Source organism: Felis catus, chromosome B4 (genome assembly GCF_018350175.1).
Source record: "Felis catus isolate Fca126 chromosome B4, F.catus_Fca126_mat1.0, whole genome shotgun sequence".
NCBI lineage: Eukaryota > Metazoa > Chordata > Mammalia > Carnivora > Felidae > Felis > Felis catus.
The window spans coordinates 114,234,114-114,255,170 of NC_058374.1; positions in this window are offsets into that span (position 1 = coordinate 114,234,114).

Here is a 21,057-nt window from a genome sequence, read left to right on the forward strand (position 1 = left end):
CTGCCTTGGGAGTTAGGGGTTGGGTGGGGGTGGGGTGGGGGTTGCGGGTAGGGGGAGCTATGCTTCAAAGTCTCCATACTCCAGGCAAATCTCATTATCTCTCACATCTGATCGGCTTTACTCTCTCCTACAACTATGTAGGTATTTGAGTTTTTGATTTCATCTTCAAAAGCCCAGGAATCATCTTGATTTAGACAAAAGTATATGGTATGTCATTAATGACACAGAACCACTGACACATGGTGATTTTCAGAATACAAGGACAGCTAGCTTTTTTCTAGGACAATAAATCTTAATATAATAATCAGACCAACTTTAAAGCTTTAGCTTTCTTGATTTGCAGACTTTGTTTTTATCCATCATTTCAGTATTTAGTTCCAGTAGTTTGTTTCTTTCCTTCCCTCTTGTAGACATGAAAGGGAATCTGAGTAAGGAGAAAAAAGGTAAACCAAGGAACCAATACCCCATTTCATGAGCAAAACATTTCTAAAGGTTATGCCAGCAACTTTGTGAACCACTAGAGAATTCACATAAAGTAAAGAAATCAGAAAAAAGAATGTGTGACTTTTCCCAGCCTGGGTTCTCTACTCTCAGGATTTTATTAGCAACTCTGTAAAACCTGGGTAAATCACTTTGGCTTCTTATGCCTCATTTATGCCTTGCGAGAGTTGAGAAAATCTAGAGAAGTAATAACAAGAAAATAAGTTTTGACTCATTTTAAAAGCTTTTCAGATTGATGATGTATTTACTCACTTAAAATATTTTGAGATTTTTTTTCCCTTCCATATTTAAAGGTAGTCAAAACTACAAAACGACACCCATGCCAAGAAAAAAGAGGCACTAATTGACTTCTTTCAGATACGAAACATTTTATATGTTTTTAAATTTTCAAAATAGATGACCATCCTCTAGCAAAAGTGTTGCACAAGTGGAAAAACAGAGGGGCTTCTAAGGAAGATAGGATCGCTGCAGGTTTAAGGATTTCTTTTCACATAGCTTAAACTATATCACTGTTTCTCCATTTGGCTGGATGGCGAATGTGCTGGAAGAACCTGGCTTGTTTTAAAGTTACAAAGTGACATGAGGGGAGGGAGGTGGGAGACTCCCACGCACAAAGTGACATGATACCGGGGCTGATATCTGACCCCATTTAAAATCCATAGATTCATGAATATGGTATATGTGGCATCAGCACAGGAGCTCGGAGTCCACAGCGCCCTGGATGCATGGGACTCTGCTCGGCTCACGGGCAAGGACCGCACCCCCTCACCTGAACTCAAGGCCAGAGCTAGTGAATGCTACCTCCCAAGGTTGTTGGCAATGATCGAGTCAAGAGATTGGAAAGAGCTATACTGCTGAGAAGCACGACTCAAAAGCAAGACATGATTCAATGAGTAAAACGCTTAGAATACTGCCTGGTACCTACGTCTTCTTGGTTTAAAAAAAAAAAGTTCCTAAGATCTGTGGTACTACACGCTATTATGAATCTCTTGGTAGGTAGTTACACAGAATATTTCCGTTGTTGGCCTTCTCTTCATTCACTACTTATCCCACTCTAACACCTCCGTAAATAACTGTAATACAAAACAGATTTGGTCTTGCTAACACTCTTACCAAAAGGTCATCGAAAACAGACGCTTAATTCATGGGAAATAGCATGTAATATTAAAAGGTACGTAGGATAACCAACGCACTAAGTTAAAAGGATACCATATAGAAGCCAAAATCCAGGGTGCTATTCAAAATCCCAGCCATGGGGCGCCTGGGTGGCTCAGTCGGTTAAGCGTCCGACTTCGGCTCAGGTCACGATCTCACGGTCCGTGAGTTCGAGCCCCGTGTCGGGCTCTGGGCTGATGGCTCAGAGCCTGGAGCCTGCTTCCGATTCTGTGTCTCTCTCTCTCTCTGCCCCTCCCCCGTTCATGCTCTGTCTCTGTCTCAAAAAAATAAATAAAAACGTTAAAAAAAAAAAAACAACAACAAAATCCCAGCCATTAGGAATGGCTCACAAAGCAGCGGGGAAAGGAGGGACCCTTTCCTAGGTGAGCATCACCAATGATTCCTGATGTGGAACCTCTGAGGCAGCAACCCGTCTCCCGGCTTCCTCCACTTTTATCCTTCTCATCACAGCTTCTGCTGTACGCCTGTCTCCTTGGATTTCTCCGACCTCCACCACTGACACACCTCCAGCCTCAGAAGATGGATTCCTGCCTCCCTCATCACTTCTCACTCTCCAGTCAATTGGCAAGATGCTATTTCTCCATTTCTTGACATAACTCAGATCATACGACACCTGCATGTATTGGTGGTGTTATGGATAAACTGTCACTTCTTGTGTATTACCAGTCTCAGGAGCACTGCACATCGATCAGCTGCCTATTGTGTATAAGGCACTGGTGAGTAGAAAGCTAAATAATTTCCTGTCTATAAGCAGTTTATAACATCTAAGGCATCGATGTTGTTTTCTTGTATATAAAAAGGTATATAATTTTTTAAAGTATGATTGTATTCTGTAGGAGTACAAAGGAAGGCAACGTCTCCTTGCTGGTCTTTCCATCACCTTCTAGCCCTTTACCCTCCTTTATCTTACTTTATTACTTACCTTCTGTATCTTCCTTACATGATACATATCTACTTTTTTGGTTATTTATCAGTAGCTATTCCCAACTGTCAGAATGTAAATTCCATGTGAGCAGAGACTTTGTCCTTGCTCACTGCTATGCCCCAGCCCTTAGAGCACTACTTAGCAAAGGGAAGGCCTTCAATAAACATTTGTTGAAAAGCAGGTCTTCCAAAAGAAGTGGCATTTGAGTTGGGCTTTGGCCAATAAGAAAGGCCTCAATAAGTGAGACGTGGAGAAAAGAGTGTTCTGGAAGGAGGCTTCAGCAAGAGCACGGAGGTTTCGAAGTACAATTTAAATGAGGTAACAAAGTGGTTTTAATACCGAGAAATGAAAGGCTGTGGTGGAATTTAACTATTTAATTTTAAGAAAGAAAACAATGTTTGCACCCGCAGTGTTCTATTTTAGACATTTCAGTGACATTTACGGGCCAACCTTTAAGTAGTCTTAGAGTAATCCAGGTCCCAAGTGGATAAACTGCAAAGTAAATATACACTTATTAACAATATGGAGGACAGCTACGGAAGAGAAGGAGAAAAGAAAGAACGAGGAAGGTGGGGGAAAAGAAAGAAAGCCAGAGCTCTCACCACAGATTGCAGAGTATCCTTTTATTTTATTTTATATGTCATCTCTAAGAAACCTGTGTTTCCATTCCTGCCTACCCTGCTTTAGCGGCCCCATCTGTGGGTGACCGCCATCCTGGATTTTGACTCTTGGTGATGGTACCGCCATTAGGGAAAACAGATGGGAGTTTGGGGGGGAGGCGTTTTAGTTTCTGCTAACTTCTCTTAACAAAGACAGCAAGTTTCCATCATCTATAGAAATCTCTTGCAATTCAAGAAAAATCCAATACCATTGCCAACGTGAGTCATTAATGGGTGTGAGGAAGAACAAACATTGAACTCTGTCTCTCTATTTCCACACGCCTCTTCCACAATGTGGCAACCTGATGGTGATTTTTTTTTAAGAACAATGTTTATAGCTTTTAAAATAGTATTTGTTTAATGGATTTATGTCCAAATCATTCCTGTGGAAATTCATGGGCTTGCAGGGGATGTTTGTCTGCCACACTGTTCCTACCTGCCCTGAATAGGCTGTGACCTCACGCCTCCGTCTTGCTTCAAGTCAGAGGTAAGTCTCTCCTCAGCATTACAGATGCCTTACTGAATCAGCTCCTGGGCTGTAGCCCAGGTAAGGTAGGCTATAGATGTAAGATTCCCCAACCTTTGTTTTGGTCCAGCTTTCGACCATGTCATCCCAGCCCATTTTCTGGTAGGAGATTTAAAACTCGCCATGTTTCTCAGTTCCCTTTAGGTGGAGGCTTCCATTGTCCTCACCGGGGAGAGGGAGCGGATGATGAGTTACATCACATCTGCCTCAGGAAGGGAACTGTACTGAGGAACAATTTATTCAAACTCATCAGGTCTTAATTATTGAGAGCATACAGCAAAGAATTTGAAATTCAGAGCCAACTAGAAATGCTCATTTGGCCTCTAAAACTCTAAAACAATAAAAGTCCTTAGGGAAGACTGCATTGCTCCTTAGTTCCTTAGAAAACAGACGAACCCGACAATTCCAGGAATTTGGATATTGAGCTTACCAACCAGCCACCCCTAGGGGATGCCAACCCACAACACAGCCTGCAACCAACTGGGTGATGTGGGTTAGACCAACTCTGGGAACATTTTCGATGCTTAAAAAGAGCCCAAAGGGGACCAAACAGAGAATGTGGTAAAAGTGTCCATTGACTTTTTTTTCTCCTGTTCATCATCCTCTTGAAATAAAAACAGATTTTTTTTTTTTAATGCAAGCTAGAGAATAAGCACTTCCATTCTTACAATCCAGCCAGGTCTGGGATGAAAGCAACTCCTTCAGAAAAACAGGATGAAACAGCAGCACACAAACCATGTAGGGGAGAAAGGATTGGAAGATGAAAACTCTCTTAGTGTCCTCAAAACAAAAACTTGGTCAAAGCACGCACCTCCCAGTCTTGAAACGCGGTGTAAAGACTTTAGTGTGGGGAACAAAAGACTCAGGGAGGAAGAATGAAAACAAAGGAATGGCCAAGAGAGAGAGATGGGGTGAAGCATCGCCACTCTTCCAAGACCAGGAACGAAATTCGTCCCAGAAATAAAGGGCATAAAAGAAAGACAACTGCAACACAGCATTAGAAAGTGCGTGTGACACGTTGGGCCAGGAAGCCGGTATGACAATATTTTCTCATAGAACGATATTCTATTTCATCACCATATGCTTTAGGAAAATCCAATATGTTCCTGCCAGACTTCTAACATTTTTTCCCAAGATGGTAAAAGCTTTAGGGAACGTGTCAAAGATACTTAGCACCCACTGCATTTTTGACTATTACACATCAGTGATTCTCTGGCTCATGAATTTTAATAATTCCATCACAACCTAGTTTGCCAATCACTGTCCCCAGCACTAGCTGATGAGAACACATGCAGCAGCAGATCCTGTTTGGGTTTTGTTCCCGGGCGCTGTTGAATCTGCAAATGGAAATTAGATAGGTCTACAACTCGTTTAAAGAAGATGTATGCCAAGATGGGATGCAAACGTGATTTGAAGAATTATTTCAAAACACGGGTCGATGCTACTTCAAAGTACAGCTCACGAGGTACCCGGGGAAGGAGTGAACGTTAAAGGTGTAATCACTCAATCACAGACAGACTACTGCAGACTAAGTAACTCAAATGGGAATTCCACAGGACACGAACCATGAGTCGCATGTGCCATTGGCTCCTCACACCCCTTGGTGGGGAGCACTTTCTCAGCTGCGCGCATCCACAGCCTTCTCCCCGCACCCGTCTGCATTTGCGTACTTCCAACCAAATTTCTGGTGACTGTTCCAGCTTCGTCACCCGTGACGTACCACACTTGGACGGGCGGCCAGTAAACCATAAAGTGGTATATAAAAACCGAATTCGGTGCTACACCATGCATCGGGACGTGTGAGTATCAAATTGAAGTCATCTGTTTTTATCTGTCTCCCTTTTCTTCGATTTTCTTTCTGTCAAAGGCTAACTTTATCCCTCCGGTCACCTGAGCTGCAAATGTGAGCGTCTTTCACGCTCCTCCTTCATTGTGCTCTCCAGTTACCAAACTCTGTTAGTTCTCTAGTAACTCCTAACGCAGCCTTTGAACCGTTGTCCCCTTTCTAGTCCAATTTCCCCAAGCCAGACCCTCTGCGTCTCAGACCTACACTCTGCTAAAAATCACTCCAGAGCTTCCAGCTCCCAGCTTGAGTCCTGTCCAATTCAGCCCTTTTGTTCACACCTGGGAGATCTTACTAAAAATGTTACTTTAATCTTGTGGCTCCTCTGCTCAAAAGCACTATTTACCGGATAAAGAACAAAGCCCCCGTTTCATAGCCCACGGCCAAGGTAGGTACCCGACTCTTTGAAGCTGCACCTTCCACGGCTTCTCAAAACAAGCCCTTTGAGGCAGGTGCATTGTTCCAGCCCCAGAAACTGAGCAATTGCCAGTGGCTGCTTGCCCTGCCCGAGGCACCTTCCTCCTCTTCCCACCTATGAATCCTAGTTCCCGTGAGGCCCCAACAGCTTCCCGAGCCACCTGTGCCCACTGGCTCTGTCTGCCTGGACACTCACTCGGGTGCTCGTTCAAGGTCTGCGCCTCCTCACAGGGCTGCTGGCCTGCCGTGCTGCTGTTGAATCTGCAGAGGGGGCTTTTGTTTTCCCCGAATAGATGCAAGCTTTGGGAGGACCACCACCTTCAACTAACATTCATTAAGCACCTGCTGTGTGCAGAGTCCTTCCTGAGGTGCCACAAAGATAGAGCAATATCTCAGGGCTGCTATGACAAACTCCCACAGACTGAGTGGTTTATAAACAACACAAATGTATTTGTCACAGCGTTAGAGTCTGGACGTCAGAGATCGGGGTGCGAGCATGATCAGGTTCTGAAGAGACCTCCTTTCCAGGTTGCAGAGGACAGACTCCTCACTGTGTGGAAGGAGGCAAGGGATGTCTCTCGGAGCCTCTTTTATAAGGAGAGTAGTCCCATTCGCCTCATGACTTAACTGCTTCCCAAAGCTCCCACCTCCAGATACCGTCACCATTGGGGTTGGGATTTTAGCCTATGAATTTGGGGGGGGGGGGGGTCACAAACATTCAGACCGTCACGGGAGCGTTATACTTCTTTGGCTTTCCATGACAACAAACAGGGCACTGTGCATATCACAGCTGTCCCATGTGTATTCTGAGTGAACTGGTTTCCATAAGTTTTATATTGTAAAATTATGATTTCACAATCAAACTGTCAAAATTAAATCCCATAAACGCCTTCCTCATTTCATAGTAGAGAAACTATGGTAAAGAAAGATGGAAGATCTTATTAACCCGATGTACTGGTAACAAAATTAATATCTGAACACACATATTTGTCTTCTATTTTCATGCTCTAACTGGCAAACCTTTCTATGTCACTTCAAGAAAGATGTGCCCTAGATTCAACTTTTCTTTCCACTGGTAATTAATGAATTGTTCATCTGCCCGAGGCACTTTCTGGCTTCCTTCCCCTGTCCAACAAAGCACGGAGTCTTGCGTTCTGATCTCTCATTTTTTCATACGGTTCTCCTAATTTAGACTCAATCATGAGAAGCTCGAATCCTGTGGAACTGTAGCCAAAGTCAAACAAATGAAAATAGATGTTTCTTACACTCACATTCCCATTGCCCCAATTTACAGCTACACAGATAATTCCTGAGTTTCCTTGATAATTATGGGAATTTTCCAAAAAAAAATGTGTTTGGTCACATGCCTAGTTAGTTTCCATTAGATAAAAACACATGTGAATCCAGGAGTGTCTTATATTTATCATAAAGAGACTTTGGTGCAAGAAGGATTGATAAAGCTCATGCGTTGTCTTCACATTGTGTTAACTGGGAGGATGAGAACATTCCAGGTGGTAAGTCTTCACATTCGTTTAGTACAAACAGGTGATTCAACACTGAAAATCAAACAGCCCAAACAAAACATAATTTATAAACACATACATTATCAAAAGTACATAAAATGAAACAGACGCACAGAAAAAAAAAAAGCCCTAACACTAAGATATTAACAAAGGTTTTTTTCCCCCACCTGAGTAGATTCATTCATTCATTTATTCATTCATTCACTAAGCGTATACTCTTGGAGAATTTATAGTGTCAGACACTATGTTAGGCATTGAGTTGTAAGACTTTTTTCAGTTCTCCAAAGTTCCATAACAACATGTATTAATTTTATGGTGAAAAATGAGCTTTTTAAATTATAATTCGTTGTGATGGTTAATTTTATGTGTTAACTTGGCCACAAAGTGCCCAAATATCTGGGAGAACATTCTTCTGCATGTGTCATAAGGGTGTTGTAAGTATGAATATACATATGTATATAATATATAATGTATGTAGCTGGGTAGACCTATCTACTTACCTGGCTGTTTACCTGTTTTTCCATCATTAAACATAAAGCTTAAAGAAACTGATAATTAAGGCTTCATTAAAATTAAGAAAATGTGTTTCTTTGAAGACTCTACTGACAGAGTGAAATGCACCAAGCCTGGAAGAAGATACTTGTAATGTATGTACCTGACAAAGTACTTGTATCCAGAGTATACAGAGTATGCCTAGAAATCCGTATGAAAAACACAGACGACCCGTTAAAAATTGGCAAAGGATTTGAATACACACTGTACAAGTGAAATATTCAAATATAATTAAACATATGAAAAGGTACTAAACGTCATTAGTCATCAGGAAAATGCAAATTAAAATTACAATAACTTACCCCAGTGCACACCAGAATGGCTTGAAATTTATATAACCTAGGGGCATGTTGGGTGGCTCAGTCGGTTGAGCGTCCAACTCTTGATTTCGGCTCAGGTCATGATCCCAGGGTCGTGGGATAGAGCCCCATGTCAGGCTCCGTGCTAAGCATGGAGCCTGCTTGGAATTCTCTCTGCCTCTCCCTCTGCCCCTTTGCCCCTCTCCCCCACTTGCTCTCTCTCTCTCTCTCTCTCTCTAAAAATTAAATAAGTAAATAAATAATCTAACCCAACAATTCCAAGTGTTGACAAGAATGTGAAGGAACTGGCATTCTCATGCACCCTAGTGGTAGTTTAATGCTGGTTGGTAAACGCCATTTTGGAAAACTGGGAGTACCTACAAAAGCAGAGCATTTATATCACCTATGACCTAGCAATTCCATTCTTTAGCAAATGCCCCATAGAAATGCATGTGTGTACCGAAAGACACACACAGGAATGCTTGTAGCAGTAGAAATATGACAGACAAAACTTGAAAACGACTCAAATGCTCGTCAATAGTAGATTGGAGCAAGAAACTATAGTATTTCCAGAAAGGCAAAGTAACAGACCACTGCTACTGGCAACAGTGTATGTGAACTTCAAAACAATGACTGAAAAAAGCTAGCTACATAGGAGTGTATATTGTCTGGTTCTATTTACATAAAGTTCAAGTCAAGCATAACTAATCTCTGCTGGTAAAAGTCACTGTAGCGGCTTCTTCTGTGTTTAGGGGATGGAGTAACGAGGTTTCTGGGGGTGCTGGCGGTTTTTTGATCGAAGTGGTTGGTTACACAGGTATTTTCAGGGGATAAAATTTCATTTAACTATACACTTACAATTGGTGCGTTTTTCAGCGTGTATGAAAAATAGTTGAAGATAGTTTAAGACAAAGTTTAGCATATGGCACCACATGGCCTGCTGAACAGTTCTCACGAAGCACTGAAGCTCCTTTAGAGATGAGGGTCTGATAAAAATGTTGTTCCTTCTCATTCATCTCCAAAAGTAGTCAGTGATTTCTTCTCTTAGTGTTTTCAGTAATGAGAGCCTTTTGACCTGGATTGTATTCTTCATCCATTTCTTCCTGTCAAAAATCCTTTCTTCCCCTTTAAGACTGAGTGAGCAGTTCCATCTTCTTGGTAAAGACTTCCTTGACTTCCTTAGGAAGCATTTTGATCAAGCTTTACTGCTTCATCGTCCACGGGTCACGTTCACTGCATCTGCCTAAATCCCAGTGTCCCTGGGGGCACTTTTTATTTTCCTTTAACTGTTTATGGCATCCTTCCCTCCCTCCTATTTTAGTTATTTCTATTTTTGTGTTTTCACTGCTTAAAGGGAAAGGTTACTTCTTCACCATTGTTTAAAAATATTATCCTATTCTATAGACAGCGCCTTGGACCTGTGTCTACTACTTATCCTCTCACAATTTCCAAATTTACATCTCCTGCCAGCCCTGTCCCTGGAACGAGTCCTGTGTATCCACCTGCCAACTCCTTATCCCCACTGGGATTCTAACAGGCACCTTAAACTTCACATGGCCAAACCCTGACTCAACCCCCTCAAACCTGCATCTTCCATTCTCTGAATAAATGGCGACTCTGTCCGTTGCTCAGGTCAAAAACCTTGGAGTCACCCTGCACTCCTCTCTCTCTTTCTCTCAACACCCTATATCTGATGCATTGGTAAAGCCTCTCAACGGTGCCCTCAAGATATAACCTGAGGCTGACTGACCCCTTCTAGACACCTCTGCCACGAGCACCTTCTTCAAGTCACCATAGCCTCTCCCCTGAAATATCCCAACAGCCACCTGTCTTTGAACTTCGCTCTTTGGTCTGTTCGCACACTGGCTAGCATATCCTTTTAAAAATCTATGACAGATCATCAGCCCTCCGCTGACAGCACCGAAATGGCAAAAGCCCTTCTCTACCCAATCTCCTCCACTTCCTCCTCCTCCTCCTTTTCCCCCCTGCCCCGCACCCACCCCCTGCTGAAACCCTGCTGGCCTCCGTGCGATTGCTCCACTGCCCAGGCATTGTCCCTACTCTGAGGTCCCTTCCACCAGGAACACTCTTCCTTCTAGGAACCAAGGTGCTCACTCCCTCACCTCCTTCAAGACCCTGCTCACACATTACCTTCGCAGTGGCCAACCTACATTAGATTGTATTCCCACTCTCCTCACTCCCCTCCAGCTCCGTCCTTCCCTTTCTTTCCCCCACAGCACTTAACACTGTCCATATTCTTTTTTTTTTTTTTAACGCTTATTTATTTTTGAGACAGAGAGAGACAGAGCATGAACGGGGGAGGGTCAGAGAGAGAGGGAGACAGAATCTGAAACAGGCTCCAGGCTTTGAGCAGTCAGCACAGAGCCCGACGCGGGGCTCCAACTCACGGACCGTGAGATCTGACCTGAGCCGAAGTCGGAGGCTTAACCGACTGAGCCACCCAGGCGCCCCAACACTGTCCATATTCTTTACAGACCCACTATATATTATTTAGCTTTGTGCTGTCTATCTCCTCCAACTAAAATGTAAATAGCACAAGGATAGATATTGGTATCTATTGTATTCATCAGATTCATGAATTCAAGAATTCATCAAATTTTTGCTGGATTCATGAATAAACAGTAGGTCCCTAATATACCACCTAGGAATGAATGGATAAATGAACAAACAAAATAACCCATAGAATTTAGTTTTCCAGAGACACCATGTGCCAATTTCTATCTTCCTAATTTATTTTACCACATTGGATAGAAATTTTTCCACATTTCACATTAATCTGCCTCCTTAAATAGATGGTATAGACACCATTTAACTCTGTCTTTGTGACTCTGGGTCATTGACAGGAACCTATGTTGCTGTACTGAGATACCGTCAAAGGTTATCGAAACTTGTACAGTTGGCTTTGCCTCCAGTAAGTTCCCTGTCTGCTGTTACCGTTTCTCTCTACCTTCCCACGTTGCTTTCTGCGAATCTATTTTGGTCAAGGCTTCCTCTAATTTGCATTTTCAAAGTCAGGCTTGCTAAGCTAGTTAGAAATGTGTCTGTTGGCCCTGAATGACAACTAAGGGCTTCTCCAAGGAGCCAAATTCTAATACTTCAGTCCTCATGCGGAACTGAACATCCCTTTTACTCCTCAGAAGTCAGTCTGCTTCTTTCCCAGTTTTACTGTGCTAGCAATCGAAATGACAAGGGAAATGACTTCTGAACACTTGAGAAAATGAGCTACTAATGAAATGTTGGGTAATATTTATATGAATATACATTCCTTGGTAGGTATATGTGCAAACATATGCATTGTGAGATATTTCACAAGTCTTCTTCAACACTAGCCTTCTTCAACACAAAAGGCAATGTAAAAAGCTGGATTATACTATTGCTAACTTACTTTTTTAAGGAAAATTATGTACTAAAAATTCTCCAAATTTGTTTCAGTTACATAACACATTCATGCTTATCACACTCACTATTTGCCTTTTCTCAGGTTCGAATTTAACAAAAAAAATTTGTGAATTACTTTCCAAAGGTCGGAATTATTTTAATTGCTGTTTAGAATATGATGATCCTAGTTCAGTCACGTAGTATTAGTTCCACCTCTCTGTGCAACCCATTTAATAGTCCTTTTCGCCTGTGGACACAGGAAGTAGTTCAGAAGTATTGAAGATGTGTGACCAGAACCCCTTTAAGCCCCAGGATGACCTGATTAGGTTAATAGAAGCTCCCCGAACAACTTAGCCATTCTGCAGGGAAGCATCCATTGTATGAGGACCCAAAGCAGTAATCTGTCCTGGTCTGTTCTATAAACTTTGTCCTGGGGTCAGTTGCTTAAAGCCACAAGATTCTTTTTGTTTTGGTTAGTGTTTTGTTTTGTTTTGTTTTTACTCTGTCAACAATGGAAAAGCAAAACATTGCTTCAGAGAAAGACACTTTTAACTTCCCAAGGCTGATTTCTGTTTCCGGTGCTCTGAGCCACGCCTTCCCACACTGATCTCCCAATTAGGCGTGTCTTGTATGCGGTCTTCATTCTGCCTTACTTCCTCAATAGAAGTTCTTCCCTTCCCCCCACTACCCTCCAAAAATGAGTTGAAAGTCACTAACTTCAGTTTATGTCATAGTGTTGTGGGCTGAATTGTGTCCTCCCAAAATTCATCTGGCGTAGTCCTAACCCCTCAGCACCTCTGACTGTGACTGTAAGGTCATGTGGGCGGGCCCTAATCCAATATGACTGGCATCCCCCTAGGAAGGGGAGGGCTTGACACGGATGTGTGAGCACACATGGAAGATGACAAGACGATCCGAGAAGAAGGTGGCATCTGTAAGCCAAAGAGAGAGAGGGCTCAGAAAAAAACAACCTGCCAACATCTCAGCCGTGGACATTCAGCATCCACAACTCTGAGGGGGCAGAAAAAATCTGTTGTTTAGCCCACCCCGTCTGTGGTCTTTCGTTACCGCTTACTTATTGTAGCGAGGACTCTTCCTAGTTTTAAGAGTTGTTTGAAGAAATAAGCAAAACATATGATGTTCCTAATTTTATTATATATGACATTACAGAAAGTTTTCAGATTTGAAAAACTGAACAGCATTATTACATATCATATCATTGGGCCTCCGTGTTCAGTGTGCTATAAAAAATATAAAGTTCTTAATTACATCCCATTTGAAACATAATCTTTGACCATGGATTTGCACATGTCCTATAATTTTGTTCTGTCCTTTGACAATTGAACTACAGTTGACTGGCTTAAGACCAATAAATGTCTAATTAAGGATAAATTGTCTCAGTTTTTGGCATCCATATAATTTCCATCTTTTCCTAAATTGAATTAAGTTTATGAGATCAAATTGCTCATCATTAAAACCAGCACTCTCACACTTTCCTTTTTCCATTCCATGCATTTTTATAAAATATGTGCAAAAGTGCAATAAAATTCACATTACTGCATAAAGCACTGCTATAAAGAGTAAAATGGAAGATGCCCCCAGAACTGAACTATGAGCTGAGAGGCAGCTCTCCCAGGCTAAAATCATCAATTTGTCTTTCCACATCCAAACGTCCAGATTTGGCCTGGAGAAAGCAATTAAAGGATCAAATGTACAATGCTCCAAATGTGGTTTATATGCAGGTGATCACTCTCTGCTGGCTGGGTGCCTTGTTCTCAATAAGCAATAGCTATTATTACTGTTGTTGTTGTCATTTTGATTATAATTTTTGGTGTCATTGCATAAATATACTGTGTTTCGTGTTGCCTAGCGGGATTGCAAGGGCCCACAGTCTTCTAGCAAACATTTGTGGAGCCCTGACGGTGCCAGGGGTGGGACTGGGTGGTGTGGTGAGAAGGACTGTGCCCTTTGGTGGCTTCCACTCCAGCAACAAGTTATATACATGAGCAGATCAGCCCCAGGGCAGCATGGCAAATGAAGCACCCACGTGTGGGGGGGACGCTCAACTATCCCCCAGCTATCTGTCTCTTGTACAGAAGGGTCATGAGAGAACAATCCGGGGAGGTCTGAGAAGGCTCTGAAAACCCGAACAGGGGAGCAGAAATTATTTAAAACTTATCTTCTGTCACAGCGTTGGCTGCATAATTTGTGTTTCAGTGTTTCTGTAACTATTTGCCAGGTTTGCTTTCTTCGGAGGCCTCTCTCCTTGGCTGACAGAGGACGAGCTTCTTGCTGTGACCTCACATGGTCTTCCTCTGTATGCGCTCATACGTCTGTGTCACACTCTCCCCTTCTTCTAAGGACAACAGACATTGGATTAGGGCAGGCCTATGTAACTTATCTTACCTTACGACCTTTTTAAAGGCCCCATCTCTAAATACAATCCTACTTTTCTGAAGCACTAAGGGTTAGGACTTCACCAGGTGAATTTTGGGAAGACATGATTCAGCCCATAACACTGTGATGTGATCTAAAGTTAATGAGTCTAAATTCAAGTTTTACTCTTCTTTTGGTCACTGCTTAGCAATATTCTTTTAATAACTCTACTAATCATCATGCCCTTGTATGTACAAAGGTTTCATATACACTTTTTTTTAGTCCCAAGACATTGAGTATGGAATAGACACTGTTATGTTTCAGGTGAGAAAACTAAAACTCAGAATTGCAACGTTGTCTGATAAAGCTTAAGTAGTTAGTAAGTGCTACAACAAGTTGTCTTGGTCAGTTCAGCTGCTGTAACAAAATACCATAAACTGGGTGGCTTATAGACAACAGAATTTTATTTCTTACAGTTCTGGAGGCTGGGAAGTCCAAGATCAAAGTGACAGCAGGTTCAGCATCTGGTGAGAGACTGTTTCCTGGTTCATAGATGGTTGTCTTTTTACTGTAATTTCACATAGCCAAACAGAGGGAGCTCTCTGAAGCCTTTTCATAAGGGTACTAATTCCATTCACAAAGATTCCACCTTCATGACCTAATCGTCTTCCAAAGGCCCTGTCTCCTAATACCATCCCTTTGGGGGTTAGGTTTCAACATGTGACTTTTGGAGCACACCAACATTGAGTCTATAGCATAGGTGACTGCTTAGACCTTCTGACCTCCTTCCAGAAGACCATCAGATGTCTAGTCCAGGGTACTTTCTACTATACCATCATGCCCTGTGTTATTGGGAAGCAACTCTCTTTTATAAAATGTAGAGCTATGATGTGGAACATAACAGCCGATGCTTTCCCCAATTATCCAGACTGTCCAAACAATTCACATTAATCACAGACTCATAAATAAGAAGATAAGGGGAATTCTAAAAACCAGCTCGTTCAACTCTCCACATTTTACTGATAAGGAAACCAAGGCCAAAGAATGAATAACACGTCCAAGGTCACATAAGAAATAAGCTGGAGACTAGGACTAGAAACCAGTCTTCATCCTTCTATCCTGCTGATAATTCAGTAACTTATTAACCAGACATTCGTGGAGCAACACATATAGCAATTTAGAGAGACAAATCCACAGCCAAAGTCTCCTGGACTGGAACGTGTTTTCCATGATCTACACCAGCTGTCACTTAAACTCCTAGAACCTGTTTCTCTTCTGAAAAATAGGAATAATAATACCAAGTCAGAGTTAAATGAGATAATACAGGTAAAGGACCTTGAGCTGCAACAAATGTAGTAAGTACTCGAGGAGGGGAACTGTGCCATGTTCATCTTTATTACATGTTACATGGGTACTATGTAGCTACTGTAATAAATAACATGTTAGTTTCTCAGAGCTGGAAATGTTTTGCCAGTCCCAATGCAGGATTGTGGAATAGAGTTTCACAGACCACAAAGGACTGCCTTCAGTGGCTGCCTTTGGGGTTACTACTCCAAGTTTAGAAAATTTAAAGATAGAAAATTGCTGAACCCAGTGAAATGCCAGATGTTTCAAACAGAGGAGTAGGTCTCCCAGTCAAGTCAGTATCACATCTGGATACATACTGGTCATTAACATCTCTCTCAGTAATATCCATACAGTACTAAATCTAAATATTCTTTTTTAATTTTTTTTAACATTTATTTATTTTTGAGACAGAGAGAGACAGAGCAGGAACAGGGGAGGGTCAGAGAGAGAGGGAGACACAGAATCTGAAACAGGCTCCAAGCTCTGAGCCATCAGCACAGAGCCCAACGCGGGGCTGGAACTCACGGACCGTGAGATCATGACCTGAGCCGAAGTCAGACGCTCAACCGACTGAGCCACCCAGGCGCCCCTAAATCTAAATATTCTTAACAGAGAAGAATATCCTGGATTTCTGTGTATAACTTCGCTCAGCCTTTACCAATTATAATGCTCAATGCCAGATACATTTTTGCTAGTGGGTTACAACCACACAATTAGCACCCTTTTTCTCCCCGTGAAAGAGTCTACATTTCTGACACTGCCAGAGGAAACAAAGCAATTTTATTTTTAAACTACCATTGTTTTTAGTTCCTTTGTCCACAAAACCATAATGAGACACACACAGGGTATCCAATTTTAGATTTGGTGTGCTACCAGGATATTTTCTTTCAGGAGAAAAAAATTAGAGGAAATTACTGTACAAATAATCATGTCCCTCTGGTGACTATGCTGGTAACCACTGGGCAAAATAGTTTGTCACTCCTGAGACTTTGTCATGGAAACCATCATATCTGAAGTGGCCCCTAAAGAAACTACACGTTCCTCATGACCTTCCCAAATGGAAAAAATCTGGTTTGAATAAGTTAGAAAGGCAAGAAGAATTTGCCCAGGAGTCATAGACTTTATAATCTAGGTTGAGTTATTACTTTTCTTAATGCAGAAATTTGGCAAAAAAAAAAAAAAATCAAATAAACATTCTGAGAATTTTATAGAAAGAGAAATCTCTGGCAATGATTAAGTTCAGCTAAGCTGGAGCCTGATCTTTCAGCTAAAAGGCAGCAAAGGTGGGGAACCCCAATTCAAACTCAACTGTTAAGTCATCCCTGACACTTGACTGTGATACAGCTGGTCCCACAACTTCCTGTTTTGTTTTGACTTGCATATATCACTGAGTAATTTGCAGAAATAGGGATTTTTTTTTAAATTACATACACATATAAATTGCATTTGTATATAAATTACAGCAAAAAGATTAGAGGCTACAAGTCTATTTCTTGTTTTTTTGCTTTGGGTAAAAAATAAATGAAAATATACAAAAAATATTCAGGGGAGGAGATCATTATGAAACAGAAATACATGCAATTCTTTCCTCCCCTTCTGTTGGTTAAGCTGGGAGAATGAGCCTCTCCTCTCTGCTCTTTGGGCCTCTAGAATATACCCATGCTCACACATATCAAGAATTGTATTTCCATTGGTCCTTATGCCAGTTCTGAGAGGGAGGAAGAAATGCATGAGAAACATGGGCTCTGCTGGGCACAGCTCCAGGCGTTCTGTCATTCATGGTGCCAGCTGCCCTTCAAGGAGACTTCAGCAGCCCCAAGTAGACACAAAAAGTAAGCCTCGGGGAAATTAAGTGACTCCATCCAGGTGAGGGCAGAGTGAGAGGTGGGATAGCACCTGTCTGTCGGAGGGCTGTTACAGACATCACTTGATTAGGGCCTGCCAGATATAGATACCCTCCCACCCCCCTGCCACCCCAGCTATGGGAAAGGCCACACTTGATGTTTGTTTTTTAATTGCAACGAGATAGAAGTTTCAGAAGAGAAAAGAGGGGAAATTGGGAGGGGAGGGAGGAGAAAGGACATTGAGGAGAAGAGAATCTGGGAACAGCACCCTTGACCTTCTAATGCTGTGGGTTTAGAAAGCTAGGCTGCCAAGCTGCTCAAGGACCCATGAAGAAAATAAGTTCTCTCCCTTCAAAGAAATGTCTTCAGGAAAAAAAAATTGCCATGAACAGCTTTCTTTTCCCAGAAACTAGAGTGTTTTCCCCTTAGGTCAATGACCATTAGATAACTGACCCTATTTTCATTTTTGTTTTGGCCCCAAAAACGTAGAATGACATTTACAGCTCAATTTTATTAACTCTGTAGTTAACTCTCTAGTCCGTCTAAACATTTATTCCATCTTTCTACCTGGCCTTGTCTGTTTATAGTTATGTATTCTCAGGTACCATTTTCAACTACTGTATGTTAGCTAGTAAATTATATATGCTTGTAGACAAACGCCATTCTTATGTGACCAATAAATAAAATAAATAATAATTTCATGCATCTGATCAATTACCTGATATAGTTATTAGCATGTATTAATTTTCATTGACTATTTAATACGCTTACTTTGCATTATGGATTCTACTGATTGTATTCAAGTTACTTTTCCCTTAGTTCAGTCAACAAATATTTATCAAGTGTTCACTGTATGCCAGACACCGAACCGTGTGTTGGGTTCCCAATGAAAGCAACACACACACAGCCTCTGTTTTCAGGAAGATGTTGCAATTGTCACATGAAAAGTACAAGGAAGAAGAAGTACAGGGTGGTAAGTGAAAAGTACAAGGAAGGAGAAGAAGGGGGTGGACTAGAACCACCCTCCGACCTAGAACAGGTGAACTTGAGCTAATCCCAGGGTTTCAGGACTGCCCCAGGCAGGTCACATTTGACTTGATATCCATAGGGCCTTAATGAAGATAAAAGGCTGGTGGGGCAAGGGTGGAGTTGGGGAGCATTTCAAGCAGAGAAAACAACACGTGCAAGGCTCTAGGGTACAAAGAGGTTTGACGGCAAGGGAAGGAGGTGATCTTGAGGTTGGAAGATTGTGTCAACATGTAGAGAGACATGTTAACCTAGAGAGAGAGTCATACTGAAGATTCTTTGTCCCAAAAATGTTGATGAGGCTATAAAATGACGTGCTCAAAGTCATCCAGCCAGTGAATAAGGATGTGTATAAGAAATATCAACATAGCAAAACTGAATCAGCTTGTAGCTAATAATACATGCTAAAGGGAAAACTGAAATGATCTTGAAAATTATTTCTTTAGTGCTTTCACATATAGGGCATTATCAAAATTGCTGTTAAATCAAAAAAATTCAACACAGATGTTGTTAAATAGTTATTATTAAATTTACTCTTACATACCCCAGTTTACATAGGACAAAACCGATGTTCAGAGGAGTTAAGTGCTTTGTTTGAGATTACTCCAAAACAGTAGCAAAACTGGGAGTAGGACTCAGGACTACTGAATCCACATCTTGTGTTCTGTCCATGAAGCATGTCCCACGTGGTGCTTATCTGATTCTTTAAATTCATGTTCAAGACTGGGTCCCAGGGAACAAGCCAGAGGATGAAAACTTTTCTGTAAAACTGCCCTTGAGCTGTTATTGAGGCATATAAATGACAGCGAAGGAGAAGATGTGAGGTAGATTTTATAAATTATTCTAATAAATGGGAAGTCATTAGATTATTCATGCAAATGCATGATCAATCTTGAATTTTTACAAAGGAAAGAAAACAAAACATCTTTCACCACTGAAAGGTAATTTGAAATTTGTTACACTTAAGATGTTAAAAAATCGAGGCAAACCTTAGCTGTGCATGCTTTGATTTTAAAAAGCTTTCACTCTTGGGTGGAAAATTAAACGTTCTTATTCCTATCCCTCATGAGAGGAAAAGAAAAACTTGAAGGAATATAGAGGAATTGTTTTCTTTTTTCACATAAACAATGTTCTGCTGTTGAGTTGTTCTTGTAAAAAAAAAAAAAGTAGCTTTAAGCAACGTCAAGAAATGCAAATGGGGTTTCATCAGAATGGTACTCTTGACAATAAAGAAGGAAATCTCATGAGAAAAAAGGAGCCATAGAAGAGAGAGGAGAGTCCCCTCAAAGTCATTTGGCTCCAGAGGCTGAAGGATCACATCAGTTGTGCCACAGCAAGAGTTATTGGATGGCCTCAGCTCTGCTTCCATTAGCAGGACCCACCTTCCCTCTCGAGTGCTGTCTTCCTTCTCTACACAACCCACGGCGCCTGTTGAGATCTCCTGGGCCTCAGGGAATGCGGTTGTGACCCTGGACGTGGTCTCTGCCTCCCTGGCCATTAGAGCTCATTGAAACTCCCTGCCACATCATAATCACTATCAATTTTGTCCTCTGCTCTGCATCTTTTCCCTACCTTATACCTCTGCTTCCTCATACTTTTATCTGACCATTGCTTTGGTTTGTTTACAGCCCCACTAGACCTCTGTGGCCCTAAGGCCTCAGTCTACCTGAGTTCTGTCCATGGGAGTTTTTGGCGTCAGCCCCTGCCTTCTATATTTCCATTCTTTATTCCTCAATTCGCACCGTGAGCGAAAACCTGATTGGCCTGGTGAATGGGCCCCATTCTGATTTTGACACAGCTGTATCTAACAGGTCCTGCCATTGACTGCTATTGGGCTATGGATTCACCACCCTTGGATCAGGCAGTCACCACTCCCCCAGCAAGCTACAGCCAAAGGTAACATCATGGAGAGTAACATGGCATACGACATGAAGACAAGCTCTGATCTGAAGTCCGTGTTAAAATGCCAGCTCTGTCAGCCATGGAACTTTGGGCAAATCCCTAAAGCCTTCTTCTATAAAAGGAGGGGGATTGTAACGTCTGTCTCACTGGGTTGTCGTGAGCACTAAATGAAGTAACACATGGAAAACCTTACCACTGTGTTTAGTACCCAGTAAGGGCTCCATTGGTATCAGCTGCTATTACTGTGGGTTTCTACTGACAGTCCTCAGCAAGTGGCCACGAGCAGGCCAACTGCCCTTGGCTGGGGACTGTGGATCCAGAGAAAGTCATCAAGGACCCTGCTCAATCACAAGCATACAATGTCTTCAACCTCGGCTCTACCTGTCGAAGCTCACTCACAGATCTTTGTAAGTGGGGAAGATGCTGAGAGGGCTTTGGATTTTTTTTCTACATGAACACTTTTCACATGACCAATTTAATCCACAAAATCAATATACACAAATGTGGGTAACTGCGGGAATAGGCTGTCAAAAGTGCCCTTTTTCAGTTGAGCCTTCTGTGACATACTCCTGGTTGTTTAGCCAGGTTTTTATGGTCGTTTAGGTATTTGTGTGTGTGTATGTACAGGTGTGTTTTAACAAGAACCCCCTCATTATTATGTGACCTGTTGAGATCTACAGGAATTATCTCATAACCTGGGAAATTAGTTTATTTAAATCTGGTTCAATCAGGCCTGTTAAGT